The sequence below is a fragment of the Panthera onca genome, chromosome C2 (genome assembly GCF_046562875.1).
Source record: "Panthera onca isolate mPanOnc1 chromosome C2, mPanOnc1 haplotype 2, whole genome shotgun sequence".
Taxonomy (NCBI): Eukaryota; Metazoa; Chordata; class Mammalia; order Carnivora; family Felidae; genus Panthera; species Panthera onca.
In genome coordinates this window covers 60702592-60728016 of record NC_138347.1, presented here as the reverse complement: position 1 = coordinate 60728016, position 25425 = coordinate 60702592, and the positions used below count along the sequence as shown (strand labels likewise).

Here is a 25425-nt window from a genome sequence, read left to right as displayed (position 1 = left end):
ATACAAATGTACACTGAAAAGGACTAATAAACCATGCTCTACCTTGAGTACATTCAACTATTTGTGCACATGCTTCAAATACATGCCTTCAGGAGATTTTCTTTGGTATCATGTAGACACAGTCTGTATTTCAAAGGCCAAGAATTCTTTGGGAAAAGAAGAAGGGTCGTGTGTGTTTATGACTGTCAAACTTTCCTAAGTTTATTAAGTTGGGATCCTTTGTCCTTTTCTTCCATAATTTTGAAGATTATTCTAGTAATATGTTTGGTGAAGAAAAAACCTGCCAAATAAGTCAGGGTCTAATAATTGTATTAATGACTGTTCTAAAACCCGTGAGTTCAGTATACTATACCATTCAGAACCGTGTTATTTCTACTTTAAAAGATCAGTTTTCATTGCTAATTTTTGTGCTGGAAACTATACAGTATAAGGAAATCAGTTTATCATGAGCATCATGATAAATCAGCTCTTGAAATATCTGCCCATGAGGAAAAAAAACTATATGATTGGAATCCTGTCACCAAGGAAATGGTTTAAAAATCTGTTTATTTCAAATATTAGCTTCAGCTAGTTATCTTTTTGTGATGACTTTAATTCTTTTGCCCATTCATTCATTTATTACATGGCTCCTATACAGTAATCAGAAGAAAAGAACACCCCATACTATTATGCAAACCTTAAATATAACTATATGTTTTTGTGTGTTCCTATGCTTTTTTAAAGAGCACATTTGTGACAGGAAATGAAGAATGGCATAGTCGGGGAAAAATTAAAGAGACACGATGTAATTATCCGAACTGGAATTAAGCCAATTAATAACCCGTGTGCTAACACTACCCTCAAAGTGCTGAAAATGTCGTCAGATATTTAAATGCCCTGGGTGGTCATAGCCAGCAATCTTCGCCTCATCCATTTTCAACAGCACACAGGGACAGGGCTCACCCTGGCTTCTGAGGAAGGGCCACCACCTGAAGTGAGCTGCTGAAGAGATATAGGTGCAGATTGCATAATCCGAGCACAAGTGATTGTGCACAGATTTTCACTTATTTTTAATGAAATCAAAACACTGGTGTCTTATTCAACAAATATTCAACACATATTTACTGAATAATACCTACCGTGTGGCAGCCCAGCATCATGGTTGAGGATACAGGCTTCAAAGTCACCCTGCCTGGATTTCATCTCGAGCTCCACACTTACTAGATGTGTGCTCTTGAACACGTTATCTCACCCCTCTATTCCTCGGGGTTTTTTTCTATGAAATGAGGATTTGTAGTGCTTAATTCATAGAGTTGCTGTGACACTAAGGTATGACACAAATATCAAGTACTTAGAGTGCTGAGCACAAATCAAGTACTCGGTAATACATTGGTTATTATTATTATGATGAGCTGGGAAATATACCAAAGTCTGGGTAGAAAGAGATCAGACAATTCTCAGATGATGTTTGGAGCTTAAATTCTAGAACCTTGGGATTCTAAGTTTTGTAATCTCTACTGCCAGTGCTTTCCAGTAGAAATCTGTATATTAGGTCCTTGCTTTACTATGAGTATCCCTGTCTTGAACCTACATGCTTTGAATATAACACACTCAGCACATCTATAGCACGCAGTTTTATTTATTTATACCCTCACTGTATGCCTACCTCAATAATAATTGCCACGTAATACCATCCATGGACTGTATATATGTTAGCTCATGTCATGCTTAGAACAACCATGTGGGATTAATATTATCACCTTTTACAGGTAGGGAAACTGAGGCTCTGAGAGTGGCCATGACTTACACAGTGTTATAAAGGTCTCTTTGACTCCAAAGCTCATTCCCTTCTTCACCCAATTCACCCCACATGGATTTACTAAGCACATCACTTCTCTGCTGTAGGTTCTTGCCTATCAGGTGCTTTGAGACCTGCAGGAGGACCAGTGTCAAAATCGGTGGTCCCACCTCTCCCTAAATTGACTGACTGTGGACCAGGTGTTTTAGACATGTCACAGCAGCCATTGTTAAAGAGTTGATGTACAAATAAACTAAATGACTCTGGCTATGACTTCTCTCGGCTTACTCGTCCTCCAGTGGGCTCCCAGGTGCCTGACATTTCTGTCAATTTTCTTCTTCCACCCTAAGTAGCAACAGCGTCACGGAAGCATGACTGAGAAGGAGTTTTCCCTTTTATGTACACCATGATTCTTGTTTTAGGACAAGAGACTTCATCTCTCCAGTGACACCTGATGGTACTGCTCTTTTCATAAGCACCTCTTCCCCCTTAAAGAAAAAAAAAAAAAAAGCACCTTCAATTATCTGTTGTCAAAAGGGAGATCCTTACTGAATAGGATCATATGTGTCAAAAAAAAAGATGCCATCCAATGTATGGGCAGGTAATACTGTTTTCCCTTTCTCTTTTAGAAGCTCATTTCAATTGAAATATATAGGAAGAGTTGCCCACAGCTAATGTTCCAGGTAGCAAATCTCACCAGTGATTTAGAATGGCATTGTAGGCTAATAGCCTCAATCTCTTTCACCCACAGTGTGCCTGCATTTTAAAAATGACTTGTAGGGGAAAACAACATCTTCTTACATGGTGACATACAGCAGATGATATACATAGAGAGAATTGCAAACTCTGGGAGAGATCTCTGTGGATCAATCCACTGGCCTTCATTAGCTTGGAATGTGACACCAACTATACCTTGTCGAGACAGGCCCTCTACCATGCTGTATTTTTCTACTTTTTTTTCCTGACACTGAATTAAGACTTAAATCCCTATCCTTAGAATTCAAAATGGACAAGAAAATGTTTCAACTTCGCTATTTAGACGTTTTAAAAACTGGAGGTTTGTGCAGTAACTGCAGGGATGGAGCAATCTTGTTATTCTGGAGACAAGGGTGATAGCCATACCTGTTGGGCCAGAGTCTGTAACGAAAACTGGAGGTTAGCTGGTATGACAGGCAGAGCACCAGCCTGGTGGGCTGCTGAGGCCCTGGGTTCCAATGTCAACTTGCGATTGCCTTTGTAATTTATTGGTCTGAGTCTCCGGGCCTCAGTTTCCTCGTCTGCTAAATTAGGGCGTTGGGGAGATTGATCTCCGTGGCTTTTTCCGGCTCTGGTATTCTCTGGGTCTGCAAATCGCCTTCAGTGTCTGCCATAGTCTGCCTTGCCAGCTCTGTTTGTCACAAAGATTAATCCATTTTAACTGTACCTTAGAGTGCTCCCAGGAGAGAGGATGGATGGATTGTTTTGCACCTATTATTGCATCAGAACTTTTGCCTTTTTAGACGAGATCGTGCCGTGCCTAAAATCTGTCTGCCTGTCTGCCCACTGACTTTGTCTGTGCTGATCTCTTGCCACGGTGCCTCTTCTCCCAGCATCCATCTCCCTCCAAGATCTAGACTAGGCATCTGACTGTACCTGTCTTGTTCTCTGCAGCATCTGTCTGCTACGCTCCTAGACCATCGTTAATAAACTTTCACACATTACACGCAGACCCTAATATATGGGCACCTGCACACAAATATCTACTGTTCATAAAACTAGGGGAGAAAACTCCCTTTTTTAAAAGACCTCTATCTAGTGCCATTTGTATTTGCACTTTTTGTTTAGTTGTAAGTTTTAATAGTTCCCCCTTTGAGGATTTGTCAGTACGAGCAGTATTGCTTATCAGAACACACCAACAGTCTTTTTGTAATATTCGCTTTTCCCCTTTGGTTCAGCCGAGCCTGCTGACAGATCATTCAAATTCAATTGTTTTATGTCTAAGCCGAACAGCTAATTAAAGTAGGGATGATTAACCTGACTGGCAGTGTCGCTCTCCCTCGCGCTCTCTCTCCCTCTCCCTTTCTCTCTCTCCCTCCCTCCTGCTCCAATCAGTCTTTTTCTCACACTCTCTCTCTCCTTCCGTGTGTGTCTCTCTCTCCCTCTCTCTCTCCCTCTCTCTCTCTCTCCCCCCCCCTCCCTCTCTCCCCCCTCTCTCTTCCTCTCTCGGTCTCTCTCTCCCTCCTTCGGTTGGTCTCTCTCTCTCTCTGTCTCTTGCTCTACTGTTTTTTTTTTCCTCTCTCTCTCTCCTAAACGTGGTCTGCTTGCTGATGGCAGAATGGCACTCGGAGATTTGTGCATTGTGTCTGGTTTCCTACGGGCAGGCTGACCCAGTGCCTCCAGGGACTTATCAATAGACCACTCAGAAGAGACACAGACAGGAGAGAGGAGGAGGGGTGGGGGGAGAGAGAGAGAATCAATATCAAGAATAGAAGGAGCTCCGAAGCCATTTTTTTTTTAAAGAAGTATCGGGACTTGGGAGAGGGTGACAAAGAAGGTTTTTCAAAGAGGCAGTGGAGGAGGTTCTAATAAATTTGGAAGGAAACAGTTCCCTGTCTTGGGAAAAGGAGAACTCCTGACTGATTAGCATTCACACCAGGTATGAGATGTTCGCTACCCCTTATCACTGTGTCGCAACCGAGATGGAAAAGCCTTTTTTTTTTTTTTTTAGGAGACTGAGGGAGCATGTATTTCGCTGTGTTTGTTGTTGGGGGGTAAGGGGGGGTGGCGTGAGATCTGTGGGCATTTGTGTATGGGAGCAGAAAGAATGGAAGCAGTACAACGGGGGGGTGGGAAAGAGTATGGAGTATGTTACTGTCTTCCCTGTCTTTGTGCACCCCTGGGGGGTTACCCAAGTTCATTTCTAGCAGGTGGATTTGGACGGGAGTTACTTAACGCTTGACCGCCAGTTTTGAAAAAAAAGAAAAAGAAAAAAAACGTTGCTTCCTATGTCTATTAAAGGAAGCTCCAATTTCTCTCTCTCTCTCTCTCTCTCTCTCTCTCTCTCTCTGTCTCCCTCTCTCTCTACCTCTCTCTCTCTCCCACTCTCTCTCCGTCTCTCTCTCCCTCACTCTCTCTCTCTCTCTCTCTCCCTCTGCCCCCCCATCCGTCTTCCCCTCTCTCCCTCTCCCTCTCTCCTCTTTTTTCCCTCTTCTAAGCAGACAGCGGGAGGGCTCCTGGCTCCCAGCCAGCCCAAAAGCCTCTAAGTGTTTTGCACTTGTTTCAGGGAGTAGCTGCCCGGGGATTTTTCAGCATTTTCACTAGAGAACAAAGAGTTCTTTACAAAGGGAAGGGGGGGGGGGGGGAAGTGAGCTTAATGTCTGATATATGTTTTTCTATTTTTATTAGTTTTTCGCCTAAAAAGAAAGAGACAGGAACAGAACATTCACTCTATAATGACACAAAGACATTCAAAAGAAATCCGGTTATCTTTTCTCCCCATCACCCCAAGATATATACATAAAAAACAAAAAGGAAAAAGGCTAATGAAGTTGGATATGTTGCTCTTTTCTCCTCTTTTAATCTTTCTAAATCCAACTGTTCTTATGCTCACTCTGCTATTTTTTTCTACTCACAATAAAAGTTGTTCAGGATGTATCTTCTCTTATCATCTCTTTACCCTTTCTGGGTCCCCAAAATCCTGCGGAGGGGAGAAGGAGAGTGCACCAAATAATCAGTTTAGTGGTGAGAACATCCTCTACTTTTGCCACTTGGGTAAAAAGTTAATTAAGGGATTCGGGCTCCCCAAATGCCAATGGGGTGCACTAGTTCACTCAGTCTCACAAGTGTTGGTACTGCCTGTGTCACTTGTCAGTTATTAAAGAAAAGGTACTAAAGGGAGCAGATATTTGTATTTTATTTTTGTTTCCATCTAATTACGTAAATGCCAAAAACCCCCGGAGAGATGGCTTGCCCCCTCCATGATACACTAGTTCAAGTGAAATAGAGTCTAGACAGAGATTTTTCAGCGATGCTGACTGCCATGTAGCTTTGTGTTCTCCACTTGATTTTTTGCCTATGCTTGTATATTTTTACCATGAATTTGTGTTTGTAGCAAACATTCCAGAATGCTTATCATTTTCAAATTAATGCTCCGAGAAAAGAAAAAAAGAAATCAGCATGTGAACTGTATGTGCAAAATGTACTAACCAATTCCATCGTTTTCTAAATGCATTTATATCTTTATACTAATATTCTTGAATTACAAACTCAAGAAAATGCTTTCTTTCTAAAAGTTCTCCTCCTAATGCATTTGTATCTCGATTGTCACTTGGAAATCTTTTTAAGGTACCTAACAGACATAAAACAGAACAAGGAGGAAAATGCACAAGCACCAGAAAAATCCTTAAATACGTATTATGTACAATACCTAACTGGAGATAACTATTTTACCAAGTGAAAATGAGCTACAACAGTTGTTTCAAGATTCAGAAACTCTTTTCTTTCTTTTCTCTTCTTTTTTTTTTTTTTTTTTTTTCCATTCACTGAAAATACAATCTATTCCTGTCCCTGGGGAGAAAAACTGTAGGGAAAATATAGATATATACATTTTTTCATATTTTTAGACTGCATTTATATAACTACTTCTTAAGAGTGTAACACATATCAGGGCAGTGATGTCTACTAGTCAGTAAACCCTTCTGGCTGGGAGGTGTGAGCGCCTTATGTTTGAAGTAACTTGATAACAAGGACTCTTCGGGAAACCTTACTTGTGTATGTGTTGCCTCAGTAATGACCCTCAGACAAAAAACAAGAACTAGGTGGCCACTTGAACTCCCTGAAAGACATTAGATTTAGGGGAACTTTTGACAAATCCAAAATTTTCTAGGGTAGCTCCCTTATATTTATGTATTTTTTTCGGGAAGATTCTTGTATTGCCTCCAGACTTTTCTCTTTGTAAAGATTTTTATGCTTCTAATAGTGCTTCAGGACAAAAGGATCTTTAAAGAGAAAGTCATCAAAATAAGAGAAAAGAAACTCAGTCTCTAAAAAGTTTTATATTGAAGACAAGAGCTTCCCCCCCCCCCCCCCCACACACACACACTTTTGGCTTCTTTCTGATTTTTTTTCCCCTGAACTCTTTTGTTGCTGTGGGCTGTTGTGTTTACATTTTTGTTTTTTGTTTTGGTTTGGTTTTTTGGGTTTGGTTTTTTTTGTTGTTTTTTTTTTTTTTTGCTCTTGCTTTTTTTTTGTTTTGTTTTTTTTTTTGTTTTTGGTCTATTTTTTATGTGACCAAAGGGGTCTATGAAGGGGCAGAAGGGCTACGGGTAAGAGGCTGTTACTGAAAGCTGCACTAGCCCCTCTTGATCCCAACTCAGGCAGCTCCTATCAGCTAGTTGTGCCGCCAAGAGTACAGTGAAAGGTGATAGCTGTCATTCTGAGATTCTTCGTGGATCTGACCTGAGAGCAACACATTCACAGTCGAGGAGAAAAGGGAAAAAAAATAGAGGAGGAGGAAAGAAAAGCTCTTTGAGCTGGAATACACTGGCCCTTTCTTCCTGTAGGCAATCCGCTCCAGTTCTTGGCGACGTGTCCTGCACTATCAGATATCATATGACTTTTTATTTAGATTCCTTTTCGGAGAATGGCCTGTTAGGACTCTGTTTGTTTTCTTTTATTTAATTTCCTTCTCCCCTCACCCGCTAGTTTTGTGTATCTGTGTGAGAGAGAGAGGGAGAGAGAGAGAGAGAGAGAGGGTGTGTGTGTGTATGTGTGTGTGTGTGTGCGCGTGTGTGTGCGCGCATGCATATGTGTGTGCAATTTTTATCTTTGTTTTTGTTCTGTTGATCTGATGCTTTATTTAAGGACAAAGCTTTAATTATTTCAGTATACTGGTTTAATCATTTGCCAAAAGAAACCTCATTCTAGGCTTTTTGGGGGGTCCATTTTTAAACACATCCATTAACACATGAGGGTAGAGATCCTAACTGGCTGCGGGTCGGCCCTTGGCCCACTCCCTTACCTTAAGTTAACCACCCCCCCCCTTCCTCAGCATGCAGGGTAGTGTGAGTTAGGAAACACCTGTGCCGAGTTGAGAGGGAAATAAAAGTAGAAGCAACTTCTTCAAATCTGCACTCCTAGTTTCACTTTAATAAACTTTTTTTTTTTAATCGTTGGCTTTTTTTTTTTTTTTTTTTTGGCACCCTCTGCTGAGTTTGAAAGCATCAGAGATCCTGAACGATGTGTCTGTGGAGCTTTTGTGAGGTCAGCTGAGCACCCCTGCAAAGTAGAGCAAGGGCTGAAAGTCATTCAGAGACTTCAGAATTAAGTGGGAGATTTCAAGAAGATCTCTGAGATCTGGGGGGCCGTGAAGGGTTTGGTGATAGATGGTAAAATGGCATAACTTGGGGATACTCAGGGAAGAGAAAGAGAGAAATTCCTAGGCAGGAGTAACACAGGCATTTCTGCTGCATTTGGTACTTTGAGAATCATATTTAATCAAATTTTTATTTTGTGTAACTTGCAATTTAGCCAATTGATAATGTGATTGCCTTCCCTCCATGCTTCCTGTATCAAACAGAGGAATTAAACTAACATTATTATGGGGTTTCTCCTAAATTTTTGATGTATCTGTTTTTCAATTTTGGAGAGTTCAGATTTTAGTTAGCAGAAGAAAAACATAACTTCTCTAGGTGTGTGCAAATGGCTGGTTGCCTATGCATTATTCTCATCATGATGTACTTTATCTACGCATAAGCATAATATATCCTGTCTGTATCAGGGTTTTTTAAAGTACAGTAATAAACTAGACAGCTCTGAATGTTCAGATGACCATTACATTCTTTAAGCCCACTGTTGTTAGTTCCTTGTTACTTTCTCTAAAATGGTTTTTCACAGACCTTAAATTTCTAATGCTTATCTTAGCCAGAGGTGAGTTCTGTTGAAACTTGGAGGGAAATTTATTCCACCCCTTTAAGAGTACCCAAAAGGGAAGGGAGAACTATTTTTCGTTCAACAAAAAATTTTAGAAGCCTTTCTTTCCCCCAGCAGAAAACTCCAAAACAGCTTTGTCTCAGAACGTTAAACTTGGCATGGATAAGAAATGTGAGTTTTGCTTTGTTTGAGGAAATTTGTTTTTGAAACAACAACGTTATAAATATTTTTAAATTGCCTGCTGAGCATGCGCTGTGTCTGACTTTATTCATAGTTTTAAACACACACCAAAGTGCAGTCTTCTGAATGGCCACAGGTAAGGCTGTTGAATTGTATGATCTTTCTCAGAGCTACCTTCAGGGAGTCTACTCAGTTTTCCAGAAGGGAAAAGGGCGAGAGCTGAGTTTAGACCTGGACTCCCTTCTAAAAATCATAGAGCAAAAGTAGATTCCCCCATTCAGGCTTGCACATTATACTTAGGGTAAGTACTATTCAACTTTCCTTTCTTATAGGAGTCGCTTGCCTTAACTTTTCGGCTTCATACTAGCAGACTAAATTAAGAAAAAATTTAACTCAGTAAGGTATTTGACTGAAGTAGAAAATTTGCAGATTTTTAAGGGCATCTATTGTGCATAAATTTGGAGATACGAGAATTTGCCAGTGAAATGATAGCAGCTCTGTTCTTACAGAGCAAAGATGTGCTAGTCTGAACATGCCTGATCTCATCTGGAATCGAAAGCTAAATCTAGGTGGGCCTGTAATAATACCAGAAAAGGAACACATGTATCTTTTGTGCAACCTTTTTTCTTTCTTTCTTTCTTTCTTTCTTTCTTTCTTTCTTTCTTTCTTTCTTTCTTTCTTTCTTTCTAGCCAGGCTTCCAAAGGGAATGACAAAGAAGTAGGTTCTCCTCTTGTTTAATAAGTAGTCATATATTTTGCTCCTAGAGATATGTGTTTCCAGTTGTTTTGGGTTGTTTTGTTTTGTTGTTGTCACTGTTGTGGAAGTATATTTTTTCCTGTCAGTGATTGTTAACACTTTCCATTTTTCAGAAGGTTTTATCTCCATTAACTCCGTTTGATGTTTCCTCACTTGGTTACCTTTCTCAAGTCTGCGATGACCCTCCCAGGCTTTGCAATTCTGATCGATTCTTGTCAGAAATATATTTATTCATTAGCTGTTTGTTATAGTTATGATGGAGATAATGTTGTTTTTCGGGCCTTTATAACTATCCAAACAAATTTCATTTTGAGGTGAAATTTCTCATAGTTTTCTTGACTCAGAACTGAACTTGTCTTGGAAAGACTTGAAAAAAATCCAATGAGCCGTTGTTGGGTTTGTTTTTGTTTTTGTTTTTGTTTTTTTTGAGAACTAAATATTTTAGCAAATCCAGGTGGATTCTTTTACAAAATACATACTGATATGCAATGTTTTTCTAATTTGTCTTTCCTTTCATGCTTTAAAACAGAACCTGAAAAATAAATGTGTAAAATAAAAAAAAAAAAGAAAGAGAAAAACTGCCAGGTTATGTTGATATTTTAAATGAACAATTTAAAATAATTCAAAGTTTCAATTTCCATGCAACATATCACCTTTCAATGTCAGTTAGAAATACTTTGTGCAGATATACGTAGACACACAGACCCAGATACGCAACTCCACTTTACATTTATATTAATTTTATTTTTACATAAAAGAGGATTAGCATTAATGCAAACTTTTATTAATTTATTGTATTCTATTTTATCTATAATTTAGAAATCCAGTTAACTACTGTCTCCATCTGATTATCTAATATATGTATTTACTTATTAATGTCTATTTGTATTCTAATAAGGTATCTTCATTTATAGAGCATTTTTATAAGTCTTACACACACTTGAATTTTATGCAGCTATATTAACATTCCAGTTTATTCAGATACGGTTTGCTTTGTTCCATATCTGTGACTGTGTTAAGAAGTTTTTTACTTTCCCAGTCTAGAAAGACTATGGCCATTTTTTCCTATATATGATTTCTATATATCTTCAGTATAATGAAGAAGAAACTTTCTAACCTTGTGATCGCCTGGAAAACTTTCAAACAAGTGGGAGAAGTCATTTTTACCTTGCTACTGCCCAGTCTGTCTGTTTGCCCTCACTGTGCTACCCCTCACCCCCAGCAACCCTGAGAAAACAACAGTAATCAACATGATAAGATAATTTTTCTGATCACAGAACCAGGAAATACCAAAGAAAATTGTGGCATATGTAGGAAAATGCCAAGAGCTTCTCCAGTAAGATCAGCTGTTTTTGTACTTTTTTTTTTTCTCTCCTGAATTTTGTTTGTGACTCTTTTGGCTTGCTGAAGCATATCCCCATAATCTTACGAAGCCACAGCAAATTCCCAATGCCACAACAACACTGTGCAGCTGGGGAGAGCCCAGAAGAACTGATCCTGGGTGGCTGCAGACTTCCCCAGCAATGATGCAAGGGAGGAGTAAGTAGACTTCTCTTTGCTTTTTACCTGGGCTGCTCAACTGGCCAGGTGGAGTGGTTTTCTTTCTGTAGCTTTCCCCTTAGCTATCTAGGCTTTTCCTTCAGTAACCAAAGGCTTCCTGCCTTTCCAAGCATGGTTTATATAGCAAAGCATCCCATTTTTCTTTTATACTGAAACATGGAAAGCTTTGGAGGTTGGGAAGGGTGAAGGAAAGGGGCTCAGAGTATCTGGGAAATAGTCAAAATGGCCTCAGACTCAAAGCTGTTTGATGGCTATAACTTTCTTTATTCTCTCCAGAGCCTCTGAGAGGTTGAAAGTAGTGAATGGGATAACTGTAGGGTACAAACTATGATCTAACTGATTCAGTAGATGGAGCTCTTCCCCCTAAGTCTGTATTTAAATTAATGTCCCACTCTGCTTTGTGGGGCTGTTTCAAGGTATGTCATTACTACACATGTAAAATCAAGGGCCTAGAGAACTGGAGAAGAGATTTCCTGGCACTTTTCAAAAGAGATAAAGCTTTTGCTCTGAAACCCAAAACACGGTACAGGGGAAAAGTAAGGATGGGGTAGGGAAATGAAGTTTACATATCTAAATATCTCCCTGTGTTGATAGTCCTAAGTGTGAAGTTAAACCCTAGCACTTATTATACAAGTGATCATTACTTTAGATGCAGAAAAATGTATGGAACATGTAGGATTTGGGCTGTATTTGTTACAAATCTTCCAGGCTATCTGAACTGTGCAGATCTCCTCTTATTTGATTCTGCAAAGGAATCTTAACACTGTAATGCAATTGTTTCATCCAATTAGTCTAGAGAACCTGGCTGAAATGTTACAAATTCTGAATTGTGACAGCGCAGAGGAGGGCAAAGCAGCTGTGTTAGTAAGGTGCTTTTATGGAAGCCAAAATATTTTCAGCAATAACTGAAAATAGATCTCCGGTATCTGTTTTAATATGAAAAGAACTACTTGTTTATTTCTTTCTAAATTAACTGAAATGAATAATTGCCATAAAATTTGTCTCAGTGTTATGTTTTTCTCAGCGCCAATAGAGTAAGTTCGATCATGTCCCTCCCCAGTATCAGGAGGGAAAATATATGTATTCTGTATGTAGTAAATTATCTTCTTTAGTGAATGTCTGCTCACAGATTGGAGATATTATTGCATATCTCTTGTTAAATCTTGATAAGATCATTTGGCCAAAGTAGAACTCGGCTTGGCTTTAGAACCCAAAGAAATAGCATTTTTAAGGGACTTGGATTTCCTTTGCATACCACGTGTCTGAGTCCGATACGGTCCAGGAAAATAGAGAGGATGAGACAAAATTATTCCTAAGCAGCCGCCGTAGGCCAAACACTGAAACAGTGCCAACCTGGACCAATCAGGCCGGCTTCTCAGAAGATACATGCTTTTGTCGAACACTTACATGAAGAGAAAGAGGGAGGACGCCCTTGAAATTGCATTCGTATGAATGATTCCTCACTAATTTCAATAAAGTCCATGGTAATAAATTCATGACTTTTATTCTTTTTTAAAGCAGAAAATGTGAGTTTTCTTGTCCAGCTAAGGATCTCTAAATGTTGTACTCTGACATCTTTTGAACAAAACTATCCTTTTGAATTTAAGCAAGTGAAAAACTTCTCACAGAGAGCAAAGAGTAAAATTGATGGAAACTCAAAATCAATTCCAAACCCATTTCTGGCATGATGAGAATAACATTTGTGCTGTGTTTAAAGCAGTTTAAAACAAGAAAATGATAAAATGATCAATATACTTAAAGCCAAAAATAACCAAGAGAGAACAATCTGTAATCCATTCCCATTCCTGAAACCCTCACTTTTGATCGAACATGAAAATAACCGAATGTATCTTTTATAAGGTGGCATTGTCAGCCTTATAAAATACAGCCATGATGAGATGCCAAGCTTTCAGGTCTATTAAGCTATGTTTTCATAGTTAAGCCAAATTTCTATCTTTAAACTACTGTGGATTTATTTATTTGTGCATACCCTGACCGTAGAAAGAGCAAAGTTGAGAAATATATAGAATGTCGCAGTGACCCACATTGCCACTTTGCAGTCTCTGAGCTCTATTTATTAAAAAAAAAAAAAAAAAAAAAAAAAAAAAGTTTAAGCTACAGAAAAAGAATATTTTCCACTATATCTCAAAATCAGTGAATTAGTCAATGTGGAACAGGCTGAAGATTTCTTTAAAAATGCCTGATTCTAGACTAGTTTATTAAATTCAACACACACGTAAGTATAAATCACCTATATTTTAGGCTCATTGCTTTAATAGACTGAAAAACTAAGTTCACACTAATAAATTTTGGACCTGTGGATTCAAGGTCAGTGAAATGCCACTTTTCAGATTTACAAAACCCTCTCTTTGATATAAAATTTTGCCCCAACGAATGATTTTCTGCCAATTTTTCAGAGTCATTTGACTGGCTAGTTATATATTGATCAGATAAAATAAATTGTCCTTCTGGATGAAGAAGTCCTAACTGACAAAATTAAAATGGCAACAAATTGCGTAAGCACGTTTAGTTCCGTTGACCTAGGGTGCAGTAGGAATGATGATAATTCTAAATGAGCACTGTGACGAATGTCACTACAAAGAAGCATGTATGATTACATCAGTAAGAGTGAACTCAGTGGGGAAGGTCAGAAGGGTGAGAAACAGGGGCTGTGACAGGGTGGGGGCTAGTGATTAAAGTTATTGGAGAATGTTTAAAGCTGTGGCATGCTGGAAAATTAACATGCCGGAAAAAAATAGAGTCAATCAATTTTAAAAGTAGATAGGAAGGCAATCCTTTTTTCTATAAGATATAATCAAGTGAAGAATTTTAACAACCTCCTAAGCTTTGGCTGTCCAGTGTGATACTGGTAAAGAGATGTTGTATACATCTGCTTAAAGATTTCTATAAGTGTAATTGTTATAGCAACTTGTTATGCTATTGTTTGAAGTTGAAAAGCTCTGCGTTAAGTGTCAACAAAGCAAATGTCAGCATCATAGAATCATAATCATTACATCTTAGAGCTTGAAGGAGCCTTACATATCTCAATATGGGTGAGTGAAAACTCTCCAGAAAAAAAATACTGAATATATGGTCACAAGACCACATAGAATTTGAGAAAATATGTATTTTTTATGTATTACAATGACTTATATTTGGAAAAATTTTAATAGGAAAGCTTAAAAAATAGAGAAAATATAGAAAATAAAGCTCCACGAATTTCATCTTGACTAGTGGTGATGTACAATGGATTCTGTGAACCAGGGATCTAAATAGAGAAGAGTGAAAAAAATTCAGAAAAGGATAAGGTTTTATTTTCATCAAAAGGGACAGGGGGGTTGACAGATTAAGAAATGCTATCTGGGCTTAAACCCTTTAGTTTACTGATAAGAAAATTTAAACAGAGAAGTGACAAAATTTTCTCGAGATGAGGAAGGCAAATTGTATTAGAACTCAGGTTTTCTAGCTACTGCTCCTATACCACATTCTGACCCCTAAAACATTTTTTATAAAGATAAAAACTAAATGATATTCCAGAAGTAATTGAGTAAGAGAGCAAAGGAACCAAGCCCTTTGGGTTCCTATTGCCTTAACCAATAACCTTACCTTAATGAGGCAGGGGCAAACATGTGCTAAGGATAAGGCATTCTGGGGAATAGGAGAAAATGCATCCAGATCTTGCACTTCCTGGACATCCTCTGCAGTTAACACTGCTCCCCTGACATTCATATCTCCTCCAAAGTGTATGTCATATCTCTTCTTCCATCTGCCCCCACAGAAAGAAAGAAAGAAAGAAAGAAAGAAAGAAAGAAAGAAAGAAAAGAAAGAGGAAGGAAGGAAGGAAGGAAGGAAGGAAGGAAGGAAGGAAGGAAAAGAAAAAAAAATTTGAGAAACTGTAGCCAGAAGATCTTTTGAAAAGAAGTCCTTCTTCCTAGAAATCTTTTTGTACAGATGGATGTATCTTATTATCTTATCAAAGTATGAGTTCTAATCAGAGGGTGCTGAGCCAACAAGTTTAAACACATTACAGACTGGGCTACTCCTTGCTTCCTAAGCACACACCACATTTTCACATCCCTGTTCCTTTTCCCCTGGTGTTCTTTATTTCTACAAGACTCTTTTTATTTATTTCTTTTTTAAATTTTATTTATTTGGGGGGCGCCTGGGTGGCTCAGTCGGTTAAGCGTCCGACTTCGGCTCAGGTCATGATCTCACGGTCCGTGAGTTCGAGCCCCGCGTCGGGCTCTGTGCTGACAGCTCAGACCCTGGAGCCTGTTTCAGATTCTGTGTGTCCGTCTCTCTCTGACCCTCCCCTGCTCATGCTCTGTCTCTCGCTGTCTCAAAAATAAATAAACGTTAAAAAAAATTTTTTTTTAAAGTTTTATTTATTTGTTTTGAGAGAGAGAACATGAGCAGAGGAGGGACAGAGAGAAGGAGAGAGAGAATCCCAAGCAGGCTCCATGGGGCGCCCAATGTGGGGCTCAAACTCATGAACTGTGAGATCATGACCTGAGTGGAAATCAAGAGTCAGACACTTAACTGACTGAGCTACCCAGGCACCGTGACAATATACTCTGTCTTTTAACGGCTCTTGTCGTGTTCTGTCTTACACATTAGGCATTTGTGTATTTATTTGTAATGTAAGGAACAAGTCTATGTAATTTTGGGCAATGCACTTAATTTCACTGAGCCTCACTTTCCACATCTGTAAATGGGAAAATAACTACCTTGCTGAGATATTGTAAGAATTTTATGAAATGGAGTATAGAAAGTTCATGGCACGAGGACTAGCATGTGGCTATCACTTGATATCGTTGTCGTTACTACTACCGTTATTAATATTCCCTTGTCTGTAGCTCTTTCCCAGCAACATTCTTCTTGAGGTCATAGATGGACCTCATTGAGTTCATTATCTCCTCAGGCAACAAATACAAACACAATGACTTTTACATAATAGGAACTGAATAAAAATATATTGAGTCTTCTTATGCAAGTCCATAGGGTCTATTACTTCCTTATAGAGGGCCTCACTTTGTTTCCTGGAAGCTTGGAATGGTGGCTGGTTGTGGCCAGTGCTGACCTACATATGCCATAAGGGTATCTGTTGCTCCCTGTGCACTATCAGTGCCGCGTTCCCTTCCAGGTTCCTCACAGACCCCCCCAACCACTTAGGATTGCTCTTTGCAGCATCCCCAGAAATGTCAGCTTACAGTTCTGGTTCATGTGATTAATGAGCTTGTTATACCTCTGTCTGTAGCCTGAACTAGAAACTTTCACTTTGGAGAGCAGGTCAAGATATTGAATTTAATTTTAGTTGCATCTGTTATAAGCCAATTGTGTATTCATTACATTTATAGATTCCCTCTCCAGCCATATATTTTCATGGCTGTTGAGAGCACCTGAATCTGTGTTGAATGTCCTTAGATTTTACTTTGGGGACCTGAAAATGAGGCAGTGAGACAATTTTGATAGCCAGCTATCATCTTTGGCATTTTTTCCCCTTTATGCCTAATCTTGTCTGTTTGAAGAAGGGGGCAAGTATAGACTTTTCTCTAACTCGAGTATGGCATGGTAATTCTGTATTAATGATGTCGGTGGTCAGTGCCGTTCATCTACACATTTCTGTTTGTCCTGGCTTGCAGCCACATTCTGTGGAAAGGGAAAACTTCTGAAAAATGGAAGTGAGGATATAACCTGAGGCAGGTCAGTGTAGAGATACAGCATTAAGTGCACAGCTTCCACTAGAGTGCGATGACGTGCAAGTTGGACTCGGGGTGTGTACGGATCTTGCTGGTCTTTCAAGGTTACAGCGAATATGTGAGAAATGTCAAAAGGAGCAGGTCATATGACCATGGCCAAAGAGAGACTGCTAGCAGGGTATGCCCAAGTCAGGAAGTTACTTACTTACTCAGCCACAAGTTCCATTTATTCGAGAGTGTGCTGGTATCCGGGGGGGAAAGGGTCACATTTAGTAGAACTGGTAATTCAGTAAAGGGTTCTGACTTTGCCAGAGTAATGGTGTTGGCATCAAGAGAAGAAAGTTTTGCAGATTTCTGCGTGTGCACTTGCTGTTACTGGTGTTCCTGGTGGGTGGCTGAATCATCCTGATGGTATTCAACAGGAACCAGCTGCTGAGAATATTAAAATGCAAGCATTTATTCCTCTAGAGAGACAGTAGCATCTGCAAAGTTTTCCTATCTTGATAGTACAGATAATCCCAGGGAGCATTCTCTAGTAGTTTTAACTTTCTATTTATTTATACATTTTCTTTTTATCATTAAAGTCAGTATCTCAACTTCTAACTGGAGAGAAGAGTGCCTGAGTCCACGCCGGGTTGTGGAAACAGATAGTAAGCACTTGCCCCAGGACATGGTATCGCCTCTTGGGCTTTCTTTACAAGAGTCACCAGTAGTCCTTGTCCTCAGAGAGCCACAGCAGTGGGAAGGGAAGGCCTCGGACTTCCCCACCCTCCACACAGGCTTCTTGGGAGCTTTCCTTTTTACTTAAAAATTGTGAATCTGTTGCTTTTCCTGGGTGATTTGTTGTTGTTGTTTCGAGCTAGCATCAACAGTTGGGGGGAATGGAGGTGCGGGAAGGCGGTTTAGACTCAGTAATCTACTAGGTCTTTTCCATCTCTAATATTTATGAATAATGTATTGAACTGATGGAAAAATGTTGAATATGTTCATTATGAATTATATTCAACGGCGTGTTGCCTGGAATATAAAAGAGCAAAGCCGTTGCAGCAAAGCTAGCTCCTTACAATAATTGCACTGGTACGACAGAGCTCCGTGTCCCTTCCTGGCCCACACACACGTCTGAGTGGCAGCTGCAGACTGGGCACCTCGTGGGACGACAGCCAGCAGAGGTTCCGAGGGAAATGTGGGCACCCTGCGTGGAGTCTGGGTCCTAAATAGAAGCAGCTTTCTTGAACATGTTGATAGTACAGCCTCCTTCACGAGGAATCACAGAAGCCGGCTTCACGTAGCAGATGCTACTCAGGTGCTGTTGTGCTGCAGGGGCTGTAGTTCTTATCACCAGAAAGGAAACTTATAATTCTGTCCCTTCATTCAAAAAAAAAAAAAAAAAAAAAAAAAAGAACCTTCACGTGGATAGCTAATCTGTCAACAGTGTTACATTCTGATACAAACGAGTAAGAATGGCAGATATTTCAGAATTAAGTAACATATCACATTTAGCTTCCAAATTCATTATATGTTCTTCTCTCTTGGTTTTCTTGCACAATTAAGTTTTGTTTAGGATGTATTAAAATTGTATTTCCTAAGCATTTACCAGATAACATTAGGAAGTAGGAGCAGAGGCAAGAAACGTAAGATTTTTTTTTTTTTATTCCCACAAATAATCAACAAAATAGCTCCTAAGGAATGAAAATAATACCCGAATAGTCTTTCTCTGGACAAATAACAGTCCGCCCCCCTCCTTTTTTTTTAATCAAATAGAGCACTGTATGTGACATGCAAATATGTACCAAACACAGAGAAAGACTAAGGTCAGGAATTTAGAGGGTGCACCCCTAAGGTACAGTAGGAGCAAGTGAAAGCAGAAAGAGGCAACAGAAACTCTGGCCCTCAGCTGAGATCCCAGGAGGACAACAGGGGTATGGATGAGCAAGTCCTGCCTCCAAAAAGCCTCTGCTGAGTGATCTATCACTCTATAGCCTATGGACTAGCTCTTGTGTAAGGAGAGTCCAAGACCTCACTTGTATCCATATCAACTTTTATTAGGCACATTAATTCAAACTAACTGTTCCAGCTCTCTTTATCCTTCGAGCATTTTGGAGGTGATTTTTTTTTCTGATGCTCTCTTAAAAGCTAAAACCCATCAGAGCCCACAAAGAGCAAGTATAAGCACAGAGCAGGCACATTTATCAATAGTTTATAATAACCCCAGAGGGAAGAGAGAGAGAGAGAAAGTATGAGAGACAGAAGAAAGAGTTAAACTCTTTTTTTCAGAAAATTGCCTTGCCTAATCTTTAGATCAGGTAGCCCCAAAACAATGGCTGCCCCATTCCAGAGTGGTATAACTTGAGAACAGATGTGGCAGGGTTGTTTTTACCCAGTTCCACCCTTCCTTACAGGACAGATCACTTAACCCTTCCATATAACAGTGCATTTGTCAAATGAATAGAAAACCATCTATCCTATCTCCCTCACAGCAGTATTGCTAAGGCTGATTGTACACGTGTATATAAATGTATATATTTATAGCTATCTATTTACAGCAGGGGAGAATGATTTAAAAATAAACAAATCAGGATTTCATATATGCAACTGTAATGAAGGTCAGTCACTTTTTTTTAAGAGCTTCGTTATTAATTGCCAGGTGTTAAAACATTCGGAAATGATAAGTAAGCCTCTATCACCTCTATGAGATGGACAGCTTTTGGAAATCTAAGCATGATTATAGAGATTCAAACACATTTCTATCTACTTATGGACCCATGTGGCCTTAACTAAAGGCAGTGGAAGCTTACTAAGCAAAGTAAATGATTAGCTTTGCCAATAGACACTGTAAAGAAAATCCTAAATCAAGGTGTAGTATCAAAGTATAATTCTGGCTGTAGAATGAACTGGTGCTCTGTATTAGACACTTACTTTTTTAGAAAATGGGACAAGGATAAAGAGAGAATAGCTTCAACCTATACAAATATCCTAGGCAGCTGCCCAGGCTCCCCGTCTGTCCCAATGAGAATCAGACTCAGTATATATAAAGCCCCTAAGATCATTGGGAAGGAGGCCACTTTTATCTACTGCTACAATTCTTTTGATGTTCATTTTGGCTATTTAATCTCTACTTTCTATATATAGACCTCAGTGGAATAGCAATGATATGAGGAAGGCAGGTGAAGATAAATAAATGTGATGTTTTTGACATGACTGGTACCAACTACTAACTTTTTTTTTGGTCCATTCCAAGCATCCAAGAAAGAGAAACTGGCTTGCATGAAAAGTGAAGTCATAGTTCCAACTTAGCATAATAAGGAGAGAGAGAGGGAACAAGCATACTGTTAGTGAAACAAGGAGTTTCTACTGGGCTATGACCAGGTTCTCCTGTTTCCTCTATTTTTTCCCAAACTGAAAAGAGTCATTGTGGTAATTCACCTGTGCTTTGAGCCTGTGTGCACATGTCCAAGAACTGCTCAGGGTAAGGCCAGAAAGAAATCAGGGACAGGACTTAACATCCAGGAAAGTCAGTTTCTTTTTAGTAACTTCTGCTTGTTTTGGTGTGTGTGTGTGTGTGTGTGTGTGTGTGTGTGTGTGTGTGTGTGTGTTTTCAGGGAAATTTGTGTTTTTAGAAAATATGTTTAAATTCCCAGACATTAATATCCTGGGCATCTCTGGGTTGTGACAGAAGTGGGGATTAGTGTCTGTGACAAACGTAGCAGAAGCCAGTACAGTTGCGATCTATCAAACATGTTGGCAGACCTCAGATATTTCTGATCCTTGCTACAGACTTCAGTTGCGTCCTTACCCTAGAAAGACAGGGTTCACGGAGAGTTTTGAGAACAGTAGTGCATCTTTCTTAATTTTGGTCTTGGCAACTATGGGAGGAGAATGGCTTAGTGAAAACAATAACTAGAATCAGGGCTACCTTCTAGGGCCCCATGCTTATTAGTAGGGCTGTGTGCTTGGATTCATGCTCTGCTCTTGCCATCTTGAAATTCTTATGATTTTTAAATACGGGGCTCCACATTTTCATTTTACCTTAAACCCTACAAATTATATAGTCGGTCCTACCTGGAATTTATGTTCTCCTGGCATGCCAACTGAAGGTATCAGGCACATGTCTTTTCTTCTTACTGAAAATAATCCTCTTTCAATTCTTCAGAAGCTAATTCCTGTATTAAACTTAGAAGATTTTTGTCCATATAATGTGGTTCTGAAGAACCCATCACTCCTTCCATCCTCCAGACAACTTGAGATGATTATAATCAAGATGGTCTTGTCTTGTAATCAGAAACTCAGTAGTAGTTGTCACAGCCAAGTTTGGTTTTTTTTTTTTTTTTTTTGGTTTTTTTTTTTTTTTCCTTTGCTAGAGGTTGATACTTGGGAGAAATAGTTGTGGTACTAAAGTCTTTGCCCTTTATTGGATGATTAACATAGACTTCAACCATTAAATTGAGATTGAAAAAAAGAACATCTAACATTCAAGTAACCTTAGACTAGGACTTCCCAAGCATTATGCTATCAGACACACCAGGGTATTTTAAAAACAAGCTGATCTCCCAGCTCTGACCCCGGGCTTCTGTCTCTCTTAGACTTCCACCATTGCGGCTGCCATAGCCGTGTCCTCTGTCCTCCCCACGTCCCCTCCTGCCTTCAGCCCATCACTTCATCCTTCTTACTCAAAACTGGCATGAGGAGGAGGAATTTCCTCTCTTTAGTCTCCATATGGCATCTAATAAGAATGATTCTTGCTAAATTTTGTACATACACGCTAACCCCTGCCACCACCTAGAAGAGTATGAATGACAAAATCACAAAGTCTGGATTAGACCCCATGGAGATGCATGGGCCTGTCCACAGTGACAGTGTGTTAGAACCAGGATTTAACCAGAAGAATCCAAACCTCCAGACTCCCAGCCAGATATGCTTTTGACGACTCAGAACACCCTCAACATTCTTAAAAGATCTATTCTAAATGACCAGCCCATAAACCATTTTCTAAGCAGGAAGAGGAGGAAATATACAGGAGAAACTAGGAGCAGGGAGAGTTACATGTAAAAAAAAAAAAAACATGCCTGGTCACTTTAAGCTAGCTTCTCTGAACCTATAAAAATACTTCCTATCACTTATAATGCCTCCAGGATTGTTGGGAGGACCCAGAGAGAGGCTCAGTCAAGAAGGGTTAGCTTCCTGCACCTCTCCCTGCTCCTTCCCCCCTACCCTCTTTTCTACACATTTACTCTTCCTCTCTAGGAAAGGAAAGAAAGAGGGAGGAATCTGGTGGAATGGTCCTAGACTGTGTGTTGGCTTTGCAAGTTTAAATTGCAGATTAGAGTAGCCTATTCTTGCCTGAACCAGGTAGGCTGAAGTTGGCAAGTTTTTAAATCAGTGCCGATCTCCTGTCTAGCACCAGCACAACCGTGGCACAACAGAAGAGCCAAAAGCCTTATTCATAAACCTTGGCTTCTCCAGACGAGGCCCAGGGCAAAAATGGCAAAGGAAATTGAGTCCTTTTCAGTCATAGCCACTCCCTTCCTCCTTTCCTCTGCCTCCAGGGCCCAAGGTCCTTGTGTAAATCTGACTTCCTTCTTCTCCCTCTCCCTGCCTTCCCCTAGCTCTAATTCAAAACTACTTTATTTTTTTTTAATTTTTTTTTCCCCAAAACTACTTTAAATGGGGGTAGCCCTCTTGGGGTTAAAGTGCTTAGAGCATGAGGCACAAATGGCTTAACCTCCACACACACAGGATGTTTGCATTTCAGAAGAGGTGTTGGCAATTGAAATGCACCTCGTGAACAAGGAGGCTTACTGTATAGGTGGCTGTCTCTTAGGAGCCAAACTAGTCTGCCTGGAATCAGCGACATCCCGATGCAACTATACCCACCCACCCCCATCTTTATCTTTGGTCACATAATGTGATGTGAACTCAGAAAAGCAAACTTTCTTCCTGGGAGAGGCGGGGCCGGGGGGGGGGGGGGGGCGTGGAATGTAGGTTTACACAGTGAATAATCAAACCCCAGATGATTGCAGAGGGTCTTCTGTTACAAAAATATGCCACAGTCACATTTTTTTTGATATGAAAATAAGTTTCTATCTTGGATAGTCAAGGCCCTAATGGGTATGGTTATGAAAGTAGAGTAAATAAGTTTAAAACTGACTGCTTTGTGATAAATCAAGGCTCCTACCTCCTGTGAACTCAGAGTGTTTTGCAAATTTGAATAATCAGTCACCTTGAGTTTCCTCTTTTGCAGACATGGGTATTAAGGCTTAGATAGGACCCAGCTTTTTCTCCCGGGTCACCCAACCCACATGCAGAGCTGAGCTAGGGCCCCCCAGCCCTGAGGAAAACGTAGCTCTTCTATCCAGCAATCTGGCAAACTCCTAAGAGCGCCTCCATCCTCCACAAGCTTCACCATGTTCTAGTCATTTCTCTTCACTAGTTGTTGCTGGTGTGATGTGATAGCAAATGTTAGCAGGAGAATCAAAGGGAGGCCATGGAGCATTAGGAGAACATTAGCAACTATTGAAAAGACATTTTGACCTGTTTCTGTAGTTATCAATTTAATAGTATTTGTTGCCAGGAAATGCGCTGATGGCGGGTAGGAGGTTGGATTGCACTAGCAGCCTGCTCTCAGGGGCCCTCCAGTTACAGGAGGTGGTAATTCTAGTTAATAAAAGGGTGAACTTCAAACACGTTTTAACCAAATCAAATTGTAGCGGGAAATATCATATTACTGATGTTCAAGCCGACTCACAGCTGGTAATATTAGTCCGTATAAAGGCCCCAAATTCTGACTTTTTAGCATTTCCAGGTGAGTTTCTGGCAGCAAGAGAGTTCCCAGGGCACAGCGTTATATAGGAAGAGGAGACTTTTCACTAATGTAGGAGCTAGCATAAATGAAAAATTCTTTACTCTTGTTAGACTTTCTATAAGATGGACAGGTATTCAAATAATATGTAACCACACCAAACTTCAGGTGGTCAATAGGAAATCTCCTAGAGGCAGAAGTTTTAAGTTTTTTGTGGTTTTGGGTTTTTCTATGACATGTTGGCAAATGATAAAAGCGATTCACTCTGCTAACCAGAGATGCTGGGCAGAGTTCCCCCAACACTGATTCTGTGCCATGAAAAGCACAAGGCATGACAAAGAGCACAGGGTTTATGTCCTGTCCCTCCGATTGGAATCCCAGCTTAGCCCCTGTGAACTGGGTGACTGCAGGAGAGTCACCTAACCTCTCTGAACCCTAGGCTCCTCACAGAGAAAACAGGCAAAATAGAACTCCTTCCTATGAGTCCTATGCTCTTTTGGTATGAGCATCAAATAGATAGCATATGTTGAGAAATCCACATATATTAAAAACAAAAACTTCTGGGTATATACCAAGTATTCAAAGGTGATCATCATTATCTTCCACCCTTTTTGCTTCTGTGGTTTGCAAGGCTTTTTTTTTTTTTAAGAGTTTTTCCCCCCAATAAAATGCACAGCTTTTAATATGATAATAAAAGCAAACACTGCTATGGTTTTACCCTGCAGACTGATCTGGTTAGTTCATTTTGAGTGAATAGCTGTTGGCCACGCTATCGTGGCCCCAATTAGCCTAGACTTCCCTTAGTTAGTCTCCTCTGGGTCAATGCATGTCAGACCACAGGACACATAGGAACTAAATCAGCTAGACCCCCTGGTAACAGAGACCCCAGTTCTCTAGGCACAGGTGAGAGGGTGGATTATATGAGTGGCTGGAACTCCCCATGGTCCTTCCTCACCTGTCCTACTCCAGCTCACCTGGAATTAGGGAAGATGTCATATATCTTTCTATGGGATTGCCTCTTGCCTGGATTCTTGTCTAAACTTTTTCCATGTGCCTGAGTCTCCATTTTCACAGAGATTAATTCTGATTTGGTTCGCCTACACTTTTGAAGCTCTAAAAGCTTTCCATTGTGGGCAGATTGTCTCAAATACTGTATCTGAGGATGGAAAAAGAAAACTCTGCCCAAATGTAAGCACCATTGAATCAAAGAAACAGTATTTTTTTTTCCAATTGCATTCTTTGAGGATCCAGACAACCTTGAATCCTTTATAAAAGCACATCAGTAATGCCATCCTCCCCCTTAAAAAGACACACACACAGACACACACACATCAGATATAGAAGGCCACTATTTATGATGCAAAGGGCTAGAGTTTCCAAAAAGAATAAAAATTGAAAAAGGTGATTCTATAGGTAGAACCTAGACCTAGAAACCACAACATCCAAATTCTGTTTCCTTCTGCATGGGGGCCTGCCTGCCTTCTTATATGGACCACGACATACCTGTGGTACCCCAGATCCACTGCCATTACTATTTCTAAAGTGCATGCATTCTGACTCATCCTTTTGAGGGGCTAGCAGGGAATTCATGGGCAAAGTGTTTGCTTACTCAGAAGGATGAAACCCTGAATCACACCTTCCATCACTCTGGAGTGGATAAAGTATTGAAGTTTTCACACTAGTATGAGGAAAAAAATCATGTCATTACAATGCCAACTTCTTACAGAGTATTAATCATCATCTTAAT

At 39.9% G+C, this 25425-nt stretch overlaps 1 protein-coding gene across 50 annotated transcripts in view; it reads left to right on the top strand.

The window, feature by feature from the left end:
• The window catches only part of ZBTB20 (zinc finger and BTB domain containing 20), a 785665-nt gene that overhangs the window by 641567 nt on the left and 118673 nt on the right, over window positions 1-25425 (top strand). Inside the window, exon 1 of one of the 50 annotated variants that reach the window (XM_060640829.3) lies at window positions 4023-4412. The exons of the other annotated variants lie outside the window; for them this stretch is intronic. The gene's annotated coding sequence lies outside the window, so the exon portion shown is untranslated. Of the gene's footprint in view, window positions 1-4022; window positions 4413-25425 lie in introns of those variants that run through there. 50 annotated transcript variants of the gene reach the window in all.